Below are 13,599 nucleotides of genomic sequence, written 5' to 3'. Positions count from 1 at the left end.
TTAGAGGGGTTTTGTAGAGCGGAGGACGATGGTTTAGGTGGTAGTGTCGAGAAATTTGGCTTCGAATATGCGAATTGGATGGAAAATCAAAACCCAAATAGTGCAAGGGTGTATTTTGCTAGATTTCAAACTTGGAGAGACTAATTGTATTTTTCAAGGGCGTTTACAAGATTTAAACTTTTTGGATCACCATCAAACCACCCGGTTTAACCGGTCAGATGGTCAACCCGAGACCGATGGCCTTACCAGGTCCCTAATGGGCGGGTTTAAAACAATGCAATTTAGTTGCAAAATATTATATAGGACATAATATTTTTTACATTAAGCTCAAAGAATAGCTGACTCAAAATTACATACAAAGTGTTATAAATTTATGCAATAATAATCTGATTATAATTCAGGTGCTACTACACACATCTTCAATAGAGTTCTTCCTCAATACCTTACCGGCACTATGATAAAAAAGCCAAGACTACATCAGAACCCAAGATTATGACTTCAATTTGTAGAATGATTAATGATGGAGAAAGAGCTAAGCGATGATGGGCATAATAAGGAAAGAAAAAACGATGGAAAAAGGAGGACCTGTCATTTCTCACAAGTATAACGAATTCCACATCTGAAGCATATGGGGGAGGTCTTTGGACTTATAATAGGGGGAGTATTGCACCTAATAGGTTAGTTTTGTGGCGTGTGAAAACCTCCTAACCCGTGACAAGTGGTATCAGAGCAGATCTGATCTGTCTTTCGAGTCAGTCAAGCGCCCATACGAGGGGTCACAGTGATTGTGGGTCCACACGAGAGGTGAGGTAGACGGGTAGGCAGGGCCCCACTGTGCGAGGGAGTCATAGATGCGTGGGGGGAGAATATAACGAATCCATATCGGAAGGTATTGGGGAGGTCTTAGGGTAAATGAGGGGCAGTCCCTCATGTAATAGGTTAGCTTTTTGGTTATGAAATCTCAGCCCGTGACAAAGGCATGGAGCGTGAGCGTATAAACGTAATGGCATCTGCGAGTGAGGATATATCCAGTTTCGGCTGGATTTTTGTAGAAACTGAAACAGATTCAAATATTGTTATGAAACAAGATTAGATAATTACTAGTTAATGATTACTTAATTAATTAATTATAGTTTATAACATACATTATAAACATTAGTAATTTACTACATTAGTAGTTTTATATATTATTAATTAAACGATTAAAAATTTATAATTATAACATTATATTATAGATTTATAGTAGATACTTAATTAATTATAATATACATTACAAATAGTAATTTACTGCATTAGTGATTAGTACATTACTTAATTAAATGATTAAATATTAATTACAAAGTTGCCTAGACATTAGAGGATCTATGTCACATTGGACACAAATGAATAGTAATCAAAAGTTAAAAACTACTAAATGCTGGTTTCTTAATTTGTTCGAGGTTGCATTGTAAACTTTTAAGGTGTTTTTTCATTTTTTAAATAATAGGGGGTAATTATTTTTTAAGGGTACCAGGTAAGGAACTGAAACTACATTTCAGGTTCCGTTGCTCCAAAAATTATAGGGTACGCCGAAACCGCTCAACCCTACAATACTTTTCAATTTTATATTCCTTAATCCTAATGTCCTTTTTTTTCCCAGTTTCTCTTCTTCTCTTCTCTTTCTACCCCCTTTTTTCTTCTTCCCCACTTTAACTCCTTTTCCCTGGCAGACCTGCCATGAGAGGAGCTCACTTGGTCACCATGAGCTCCTCCTTTGGCCACCACAACTCTCCCTTTGCCACCAACCTAATCTTGTGGTGGTGAGTTGTGAAGATGGGTTTGTTTTGGTTATTGAATATGAGTTTTGTAATAGATTTAGGGTCATTATACATATTTAGTTGATCAATGAGTTTGTGGTGGTTGATGGTGATTTGGGTTGGCTTGTGGTGAGGGAATGGGTTTGTTTACGTAGTTATTGAAGATAGAGTTATTGTTGGGTTTTTAGTGGTGGTTTAAAAATTGGAAAGAACCCGGTCAACTTAGTGCATATCTGACTTAGGGGTGGATCCAGAGTATGTTGAGGGGGATGGCCATGAAATTTAAAAAAGAAAATATTAATATGTAAATTTTTTTTTTTTGTGACAATTTACTAAAAAAACAAAATAGATTATATGCAAATAGTTTTTATTTTGCCCATCAAAAGAAATTTTGGATGATACTTGTCTCGACTAGTCCCGACCCTGAAACAAGGCTTCGAAAAAGGTAAACCCTAAGTCCGGGCATAGTATTAACAACTGTCTTGTGATTCAATCAAACCACAGGGAAAACAAACCCGTTGGCCCCAAACTTTACCAACTCGGAACCCCATTATTAGTTAGTTACTATAGTTATTATTTACTAACAAACCTAATTGATCAAATTAAGTGTGGACGGGGTTAAATGTTAATTTCAAAATTATAAAAAATATTTAAAAGCATACATACTAGCTTATCGCAATCACATGAGTTTTAGTAATAGGATACAAGTTAGAGTCTGAAGATCACTAACTAAATCTATCTAGCTACAGCAAGAAATCCATGAATTTTGTCAAGGAAATGTGAGTTGATTGACATTTTTGCTTGCTCCGACCAAAATAATTTGACAGAGCTGGAATAAGGCTTTGAACACATAAAGAAATTTCTTGACCCCAAATTACTCAGCTTCTCATCTGCCTTTAAACTGGAAACACCATAAATCTCAGTTTATAGACACATGATTTCAAGAGAAAGTACACAAAACGAGAGTAAAGAACTTACTCTCCAAACAGAACTGGGAGTAAATGAAGGGCAGAAAAACTGAGGATGGGTGTGCTTCAACAGCGGCCTGCTCTTCTCCTTTAAGTAATATCAATGGCTGCCTTAATCAAATCGCTCACTGTTTCTCTGGCGAAGTCACCACGTGGACAGGCCCCAAACTTTTTCTATATAAACATTGAGCAATAGCTTTGTTAACTTCGGGTCACACCATTCTTCCACGGTGGAAGTTAACTCCCGGCGCTGAGATAAGCACCTCTCCTTCCAACCAGCTGGTCAGAGTATCTTTCTGTGGGAAAGATGTGTGGGTTCCAGAGTGCTGCTCGCCTAAGTTCGAATAGAATTCATTTGTTCAACTATGAACTGAAGAGAAAAGGTTGAGATGAAGAGGAGGAGATATAATTTGTAGTGGATTGGATCTGTTCAACGAATAAAGATTATAGACAGGACGTGCGAAGTTCGAGGAAAGAGCTTAAAGATATATCGCCCTTGGACATAGACTTTGCATAAAAAACAACATATCATTTCATTATATTATTGTTGTTGGTAGTAAGGTTTTAAAACTCGGTCCGGATGAGACCTGACAAAGTGGTTAGATACCGGTTGATATGGAACCTTGATTAGTGGGTCAAATCATGCGAGTAAGTATACTTATATCATCGTTATAAGTTAATTATGATGTGATATATGTCACAATACACAAATTTTATTATTTAAATTTTTAATATTATAATAAATTTTTGTGGTGTAGCAAGCTCATATGATGTTTACAATGGGTAAAAAAATGATGTAAGTGAACATTACTGAACCAGTGACATCAACATATCTAAAGGCTGAAATCAACAAAAACACCTCTAAAAATTACATATAAGTCTTACAGGTTTAAACCATGTAAAACACCTCAAACACTACGTGCGTTGACAAAACCACCAAACAGGCTGTTTCTGGGGATGACGACACTCGCATCACCACTAAAACAATCCTAGCCTTCAGACCAAAACCATCTCCCTCTCCCTCGTTCGCTCCGTCAATTGCGACAATAGCCCTATTTGGTTGACCGATTTTTGTCTTTTTTGGTGATTCACTCATAAAAATCACTCTTCATACCTTTGGACTCATTAGCACTCCCTCTCGAAAAAGCCAACATAATTGTTGCGATGCTCGCAATTGTCACCATAATTCTAGAGTTAGGGTGAATAGTGAAAGTGATAACCGGTTCGAAGAAAAGCCCCAGTCCTGGTTGATGGTTGAACCGACGGGCTGGGCCGGGTTTTAAAACCATGATTATAGTTTCCTAGTTATGGAATACAAAAGGGGTTACTATTCAAAACTATGTCTTCACAACATATTGAAAAATGGAGCATATCAGAACGATTACATGGGGAAAATTATTTGGAAAACTAGAATACTTTATGGGAATACATGTGAGGAAGATTCTTGATAAAAATCCAAAGAGCTTTAAATTAGTTTCACAGGAAACGGTCATTTAATAAGGTTTATCAAAAATCATATTATAAACAATAATTTTCAAATGGTAAGGTGAGTATATTTTGGATTCAAAAACATTATCTAAAATGAGTATGAGAATGTACTTCAAAACTATTCAAGAGATTCATTTACTTTACAAACCTATCTAAGGAAGTCAACACATTTGTATGGATTTTCAAGTTCAAAGAGTTTGTATAAAAAGGAGAGCAATATAAACGATCCATATACGTTAACAAGATCACACTCTAAAACTAATTAAAGTAATTTTCATATTTGCAATTCATTTTGGTGATGAAAAATCTACATCACCTAATATCAAGGCAAAATCCTATCAACTAAAGATACTTGGTTGACGTGGGGAACCGAGCAGTAGTGCGTGACTTGGGGTCAATGAGGATAGGCTCGAGTAGTTCGGACAGATCGAGTGTATTACGATATAACCAATGCAATAATGAAAGAGAGGTGAGATTTTAAAATTACGGCCAAATAATAGACAAAGCCTACATCCCCTGTTTATTGAGATGAGTGAATACAAGGAATCGTGAGAACAAGTGAGATTGATTACTCCCTTTCTCTCTTCCTCAGTTTTCCCCTCTCTTCTTTCTGAAAAGTGAGAATAATGAAGTGAAACACTTATATCTCTAACAGTAAAAGCAATATAAAATTTGGGAAAGTACTTTGAAACATTTTATAAGAAGCCACAATATATATTAATGTCATACATCATGTTCACATAAGCTCAAGGATAGGGACTCAAAATACATACAAATGTTTCAATTTTATGCTATGAATACTGATTATAATTCAGGTGCTACTACACACATCTTCACTAGAGTTTCTTCCCTGATAACCTTATTGGACTATGATAAAAATGCCAAGACTAAATCAGAACCCCAAGATTTGACTTCAATTTGTAGAATGATTAATGATGGAGAAAGCACGAAGCGATGATGGGCATAATAAGGAAAGCAAAAAAAAAAATGGAAATAGGAGGATGCCTGTCCTTTTCACAAGGCATCGCGAGCAGCAATCCGGCATGTAATAGCATCTGAGTGAGGATATCTCCAGTTCTGGGCAGATATTTGTAGTGCTGAAAACAGATTCAGATATAGTTTATGAATGGCTGAAGGCAACATTGAGAGAAGATAATAAATTGAATGAAGCTCAAGATCACCGCACTGACAAACTTTTTTATCTGGCTTGATCGCTTTCCTTCTAGCTCTTCCAAACCAATTTCCTTCCCAATTGCAGTTTCTCCACAGCTTTCATCTGAGGAATGTCAAGATTACATGACAGAACGTCGAATGTCTTAGAGATACTAATTAACCACATATTCATGATACAACCTTACTCATCAGGAGAAGCATTAAAACGAGCAGCAAGGACGTAAGTTGAGCTGTCAGAGATGCCACATCTTTTCAAGGATTCTGTAATCTAATAAGAATTGAAGCTTGCAGTAGTCAAAACAACAGAAAACTTAAATCAAAAGAAGGCAGTCATACAGCAGTGAAAGATAATACATGCTTAGATCCTGAGTAATTGTAAACAAGCTCGGAATGAAGAGTGCGTGTTGTCAAGGATTCCCGCGACTTGGCAATAAGTGTCTTATGTGCAGCTGGAAAGGGGGAAACATCTGGGATTGTCTCCAATTTTGAGAAAAAAAAAATTACAGAAACGTCAAAAAAGCCATTACGAAAGTTGAATGGCGGCAAAAGATAAGGTCCATTTCTATAGGAAACATACAAGCAAGCATTGAGAAATGCAACTTTGGTTCCAGTGTCCCAGCTTGCATAGATCTAAGAGTTCCCTGCAGGAAAATCGTTTTCTATAAAACTTTCAATCCAACATAAATTCAACCCAATTTTACTTAATGTCATTTATAAGCGAACACGAACTTGTTGCAGGCTTGCCTCCTTACAAAAGCAAAAAATCCAATAAACATTTCCAAGTCCACTAATTCCAAATTTCCTAATATGTCCCAATGAAACTCAGCAAACCCACAAGAAGCATACCAACTAAACAAAGAAAAATAATTAAAACCACAAATAAAACAACAAACCAAAGCACACAGAACTTTGCAGATAAATGTCAAAGAAAACTTTTTCGTACTATAAGCTTAAACACGTATAACCCACATAAACCCACTACTAAAACAAACAAAAAGAACATTGAGCTAGTGGGTAATTTTTCTCCTTGAAAAAGAGTTAAAGTAAAATGATCAAATTCCTTTCTTTTCTTTCCAACAATTTGAGTTAGAGAAAGAGACAGTACTTGGTGTTGGTGACTTCAGTGAAGAGTGAAACAGAGAGAGTGTTCATTACTAATGTTGAACACACTTCATGGCTGGCTGCAACCAAAGGTAACGAATGGCTTCTACTCAGCGAGGAAAAATGACAAAACTCTGAAGGGAAAGTTAGGGTTTTGAATAAAGCCCGCTTCAATTGAGTTGCAAATGGGAGCAAGTCGTTGACTTGTAAAAAACGCAGCGTTTACAACAAGAAATAAAATAGATAAAATATTACGAAAATAACAAAAGGGATTTATTCTGTTTTAATTTTAATTGAAATAATTACATTTATATGAAACAATTACAATTAATCCCTCACAAGAAATTTTATACTTTAAATCAGAGTAACGACATATTCCACATGAGGTTTTGTGAAAACTCAAGTTTTACCTTAGTTGCATTTATTTTAGATTAATACCCTAAACTAAACTGTTAGTGACTTGGAGGTGTTGGAAAAGGTGAATGAGATGGCAAGTGAACATATGGTTTTGTGAGGAGGTTGTGGGAGTACACGGTGGTTTCAGAATGATTTTGACTTGAAATAGTTGAAAAAAACAAAATCTGTCGACTTTGACGTTCTAATGTGAGCGCGTTTTTACTAACATGAGCCAACTTCGATCGAAAGAAGCTCGCAATCTTTAGCTATAACATGCACCGTGTACAGTGAAAAGTTGAAACCTATTAAAATAAAGAAAACGGCGTTACTTTAAGGGTTTGAATCTAGAATAAATGCAATCAAGATATAACTTGAGATTTTGCTAAACCTCGGGTGGGAATTCGTTGTTTCTCTTAGTCATTGATTAAAACTATGGTGTATTGAATTTTCAGTTTAATTTGGTGGAGACATTTGTTTGAAACATTTGAAGTTAACAGAAACAAATAGTGTTTGTTTTTTTGATGAGTTTGTGACCTGGTCAAGCTTGTTTCCATGGATCTCCTATGTTTCTACTTCAAGCTCTGCCTTCGACGTGTCAAATTCCAAAACTCTGAACCAGGCAATATCCATCTTGCCTTCTCTCTTTAAAAGAAAAACAAAAAGGAAAAAGAAACATCATACACACCAAACTCTAGAGAAAACTTCACATTTCCTTCCCTTGGGAAGGTTTTGTTTTCCTTAACAATGTCTTTCGCCATCTTCCTTTTATGCTGTTACCGTTTGTGTCCATTCTCACCAAACTGAACCGCCTAAAGGTAAAATGAACCGCCTCAAATTATGATATTTCTCAGATAGAATTGAAGATTCTTATCTATATCTTAGTTACACCAAAATCTGTTTTATATGCATTGCCACAAAATGAGGCTTCACCTTAAGCTGCGGCGATGCAGATGACCGTATGTTAGGGGTACGAAATTTGTCCCAGATACACGATTTCATCTCGTTGGTAATGCACACGGCTCTCAAAACACCAGATTTAGTCAATATTATCACATTGCGATTCTTTCCGGAAAAGTCAGCTAGGAAAATTGTTATACTTTTCCTGTGATTAAAGGGAGAAATATTTAGTAAAAAATATATACTATTATGGAGAGTTTGATGGAGGGGAGAAGCCACCTGTTTTGATCAGATTATTGTGGGACTAAATGGCACTGTTAATACCACTGAGGATTATGCAAGGGACTAAGCTCCTACTATGAGATTTTGGCAGCTGCACGGACACTGCCTTAGTGTTGCTTGCTAGGACTCAAAACACTATTTGCATCCGTTTATATCAGCGATTGAAGTGCAGCCCCTGATCATCTGTGTATAATGCCACTGACTTCACCAAGTATGCACTTAGTACTGTTGAAAGGAGTAACTTTGGAGATAAAACTGGAAACATGATTGGGTATGGAAACGTGCTTTATTGATTAAATGTTCAACTTACTTTCAGTTTCCTGTAATGTGATGTGAATTGTTTTTAATGCAAATTCTTGATTATGGAAACATCGAACCTAGCTTTCCGATGATAAATTGACCGACTGTGGCATCATTTGAGGACAACAATCATATGTAGATAGCCACCACAATGTGAGCTCAGAAGATTTTTGGAACATGCCACCATGAAAGCATTCATCATCAATTACAACAAGCCTGCCAAGAAAGTCACTTGAAATCATGTGGCCACCGGTGTCACTTCCCAGTAGAAATACTACATTGCCCATTTCCAGGACGACCGGAGCCCAGGCCTCCATAGCTGGAGAGTGTTTGATGTTGTTGTAAATGGGAGGCCTTTTACAAGGCCTTACCGTCACCACCAAAGGTGTGACTGTTTATGGATGCGAACAGCATGTTGGACAGACTAATATCACCTTGATTCCCAAAGGTGATTGTTGGACCGGAATCAGTGCTGGTGAAATCCTGCAGGTTCTGCCTCTAGGAGGATACTCTTCCTGCAGATGTATGCAATTTCTTTTCAATCATGCCAATTTCAACCTACTGAAGCTTTTATCAGAAAAAACATTCTGAACTCATTTATTTGTTCTGTAATACATAGTGGTGGCATTGGAAAATTTGGCAAAAGCGTTTAACAATACACCTTCTGATTGGAGGGAGATCCATGCTTGCCTTCCCAGAACCATGGACTGGGGTTGCATGTTCTAATGATAACCCAGCTAGAGTTGTTAACCTGTAAAGTTCCTTATATCATATTAAACATACATCTTTCTATAAGCTTTGAATGGTTTAATTTTGGGCGGTTTGTTGTTCTATTATGTGAAGGAATCTTACATGCATGGAGCTGTCAGGGACTCTATCCGAACAGCGTAGCCAATTTAAAGCACTTCAGAATCTGTAAGTAACTTCCCTTTGTAAAGTCTGCAGGTTGACATTAATGGCCATTTGTTAATCTTTGAAGAGAATACCCGCTTGCAGTTGGCTTGGAGGGAACAAAATCTACGGTGTCAATTCCAAATATGAGATCACTGAGAAGCTACAAACATTGTAGTTCTTTAAAAAATGACATTTCCTTCTCCTTCATAAGTTTAGAGTAATATGTGAAGAGTTTTTTGGTTTGTACTTCAATGAAGGCATTTGGAGAACAACCAGTTGACAGGAAAAATCCCACGATGGCTAAGCCAACTTGGGGAGCTTCGTGAGTGTAAGTTTCTCAAACATATTTTAGATATGCCGTTTTGCTCTAACAAAGCTAGATTGATGATGGACCTGACTTGATTAACAGATTCCTTCAAAACAACATCTGATGGACGAGTTCCTGACGCTTTAAAGAAAAAGAATGGATTATACATTCAGTAAGAACACCCCCGGCCCTTCTTTCTTTCGATTACTTAAATAAAAAGATTAACATAAGTTTCCTCTTTTTCAGGGTGTCCTGGAAATCGTTTGCAGAATCATATAATGCTAGAGCTGTTTCTGGACTGCACGATAGAATACAAGTTTGATGGTGGAATAGAAGGAATATTATTGAAGGGACTAACAGACAAGATGGGATTTGTGCCATTTCAGTACTTTGGTTCTGGAGTGGAATATCTGCTTTGTTTCTGTGGCTCAATGTCGGTAACTCCAACACGTGCAGCAAATGAAGAACTGAGTCATCGACACACACAACACAAGATGAACAGAAATAAAGCGGATACTTTAGTAAAGCTATCTTCAATAGTTAACAACGAATTGTATTTTTACTTCTATTTATTAATTTACATTCTTTTATTCAGTGACGGTGACTGTGTCTGTGTCCCCAAATGGTGGCTTGATGTGCCTTAAGAAGCATAGAGAAAGGGAATTTTTGGCAATTCTTTCATATCAAATAGAAAATAAAAACAAATTAGAATGATGGAATCCCATTTCTTCATCCATTTGTTTGAGCATAAATTCTGAGTAGAAAAACAAGGCTAAAAGAAAATAATGCTAGTCGTCCAATCTCACAACCTTCTTTATAACTTTCACGACATGCGTCAGTTTTGAAATGAGTAGACGGAGCCCATAAAACAGGGGAAGAAATTTTGCAAACTAACATTGACGAGCTGTCATGTCAGAGGTTGTGAGAAAGATTGTGAGATTGGGTTGTGAACTTATATACTTAGGATAGAAAAACCTACTTCTTGTTTATTGAGTTTTTACTGGGTTTGCTCTTTTTCTCTCTCATTGAATACTACTATCACATTTAGAATTATCTTAGAATATTGGATTTAGAGTATTCAATGAGTTTGAGAATAGTCGAGAATACAAAAATGACTCGAAACCAGAAAAAAAGTTCTCTACTTCAAAATTTACATATTATGCAATTTAATTCCCCCAAGTCCCCTGGAATATCAATGAAGTAACTAGGATTTGGGACAATACACAAGTGAAGACACGAACAACATGTGATTTGGGACAAAAGAAAAGAGAAAGGAGAAGGTGGGTCCCTACCAAATCCGGATAGTAAAAATCAGTCCAAACTTCAAAAGCTAAAACCTCAGACAGATAGAAGACTGTTCTGATTTAACAAGAAGAAGAAGAAGTTTTTCAATTTAATGTTCCCAATTACCACCACTTCCTCGCTCTTTCCCTTAACTCCCTCCTTTCGCTGCTACGCCGCCTCCGACCTACCCTCCAGCCAGGGCCCACTTTCTCAGGTGGCCTCACTTCCCCTTGGCTGCTGATATTAGCATCCGGGTCGGTCCGGAATATCCGATGGACCCGTTACTGGTGCTGCTGGAATTGAAACGGCGGCGTTAAAGTTAATGCGAAGGAGAAGAATTGGTCGAGAAATAGAGAGAGTACTTGACTGATGACAGTGATCCTCTTCCTTTCCCATGACTTATCCTGATTCTTCTCTGTTTCCCAGGAGATTGAGAAGCGCTTGCAATGTGACCCAGTATTTCAGGTTAATTAATTATTATTTTTTAAACTGTGACTACTTTGTTCTGTGTTGTGGATGAGCGCTTGTGTTCTTTAGCTTTATGGGAGTTATTTTTGGTGGGTAAATTGTGATGATGTTTTAGAAATTGTAGGAAATAAACCTTTTTGATTGGAGTAATGATAATAAGTTAGAGAGAAATCCAGGATTTAGATTTTTTCTGTGTTTGTTTCTAAGTTATGGATGAATATTAACTTAATATTGGCTGTTAGGAATTGAATTTAAGAGACGAATTACTTAAGGAAAGTATTCTTCTTCACTTATTTTGGGGGCTTTCTTCTATGTGTTGAAATTTGGGAACTTCGGCATGAAAACCTTTTATTGAACTGGTCTCCATCTAGAACCTAAGCGCTGAGTTGATGGAGTGTCAACCTATCCATCCAATGCAGGATTCTTATCCTTATAAGTGGAATCCAACAGCTCCGAGGAGAGAGAAATGATTGTAACAAATGACATTTTATTTACAGTACAACTTTCCTCCATCTGAGCAAAATTAGTTCAGGCATGCAGTGGCTGCAAACACTTCTTCCTGGGCAACTAATAGGTTCTATGTAAAAGTACAATAATATTCTCGGTAAAGCAAAAATTGGCTAAGAAATGTATTTATCTAGGTGACTGTTTGTATTAATGGTGGGGTTACACATCAATTGAAACAATTCAACTTCATCGACCAAGACAATTATTTAGTTTGTTAGGCCAGAGCTATGCTTAGTATCAGGCCAGAAGGTTCAGTTTAGACTGCTTGTAACATGTTGGGCCAGCATAATCTAAATACATGGGCATTTGGACTGTATATCGTTATAAAATTTTGTCACTATTGTGGAGTGTCTTGTTTGTTATGATGGAGTTTGGTTTTTGATTTATTTCTGCATATGTAGGATTGTAAGGAAGGTAGTTGTGTATGAATGGACTGGAAAGTGTCGAAGTTGTCAAGGGTCAGGATATGTCAGCTACTATAAAAAGAGGGAAAAGACGTCTGCAAATGCATCACTTGCCTTGGAATTGGTATTTTCTTCCTCTTCATCACTGGAACCACCTGCTATTTCGATTGAGTGTAATGGAATAAGAAATTGAGTAGTTTATTCTATGTGGGCTGAGTTTTAAAACATTAAGAGATTCCTGAGAGTATATAGTTTCTAATACATCTATTTTACTATTGAAATGGGAATAAAACATGAGGATTAATGTATCCTCATTAGATTTTCTTTCTAAACACCTTTATTATTATTTATATCTTTTAATCAATATTGATGTTATGGAGATAACTTTCATTGAGAAAAGTAGAATATAATGTTACATAGGAAGTAATCATGATTATCATATTCCATAGGAGAGCATTTGCCCTATGTTCTATGGGAAACTAGTAAGCATGACACCCACTATCTGTGTTTGCTAGGTATAGAAGCTAGCAGAAGATCCACCTTAGTACTTAGAAATGCAGAAGAATGTGTTTGTCCCTGCATGCATCTTATTAGAATTCAATTAAGACTTTTCTGCTTTGTTATGGTAATTTGTTTGATGATTGCTCTATAAATGTGTGTGATATTCAACTTGACTTGGTTTATCCTCATTCTGAATACAAATTAAAGTGGATAAGCAACTTGTCTTGGTCTATCTACATTTCGATTGACAAATTAAAATGGATGAGCAAGTATATCTTGGTAGAAAATCATCTCATTCTTGTCAGGAAGACTCTTTTCTGTCCTCTTCGTTGTAATTTTAGTATGTGATGTGGTTACTTGCTCCCAAAGATATGATCTAGTGCATATATGGACAGATAATCAATATATACACTTATCTTACTGAAGGTCATTTTAGTTTTTTCTAAAGGGACTTTGAGTAGATGGTTACTACAGCTAGTTTTGCCTTGAAGTGATTATATGTTTACTCACCATAATTTTTCATGATATTTAAATATGTTGAAGTACCGTGACAACTGGTTTTCCTCTCCAATAGTTAGCTTTCAACCTTGACAAGAGAAGGCGGTGATATGAGAGTTATTTGTAACCTTCTAGTGAATAAGGTTTTGAAAACTCCTGGTCCCTGCCCTTTCTTTGGTAGGAGCTCAGTATTGTCAGATAATCTTGGTTTGAAGATCTCCCATGCAGTGAGCTATTGGGCACTGTTCAATTCTAAGTGTTCCTTTTGCACCTTAAAATACTCATTTTGTGGCAATCTTGCTTATTTTAATGCTTCAAAATTCTCATTTAGGAAT

At 36.6% G+C, this 13,599-nt stretch overlaps 1 pseudogene; it reads right to left on the bottom strand.

Annotated features, from left to right (window-relative positions):
• Positions 1 to 5,266: 5,266 nt before the first annotated feature.
• On the bottom strand, positions 5,267 to 6,577 carry LOC116118478 (annotated as a pseudogene).
• Between the last annotated feature and the right edge of the window lie 7,022 nt (positions 6,578 to 13,599).

Source organism: Pistacia vera, unplaced genomic scaffold (genome assembly GCF_008641045.1).
Source record: "Pistacia vera cultivar Batoury unplaced genomic scaffold, PisVer_v2 Contig846, whole genome shotgun sequence".
In the NCBI taxonomy this organism is placed as follows: Eukaryota; Viridiplantae; Streptophyta; class Magnoliopsida; order Sapindales; family Anacardiaceae; genus Pistacia; species Pistacia vera.
Note: the sequence above shows the minus strand (reverse complement) of the source record. Positions and strands in the feature narration are given on the sequence as shown.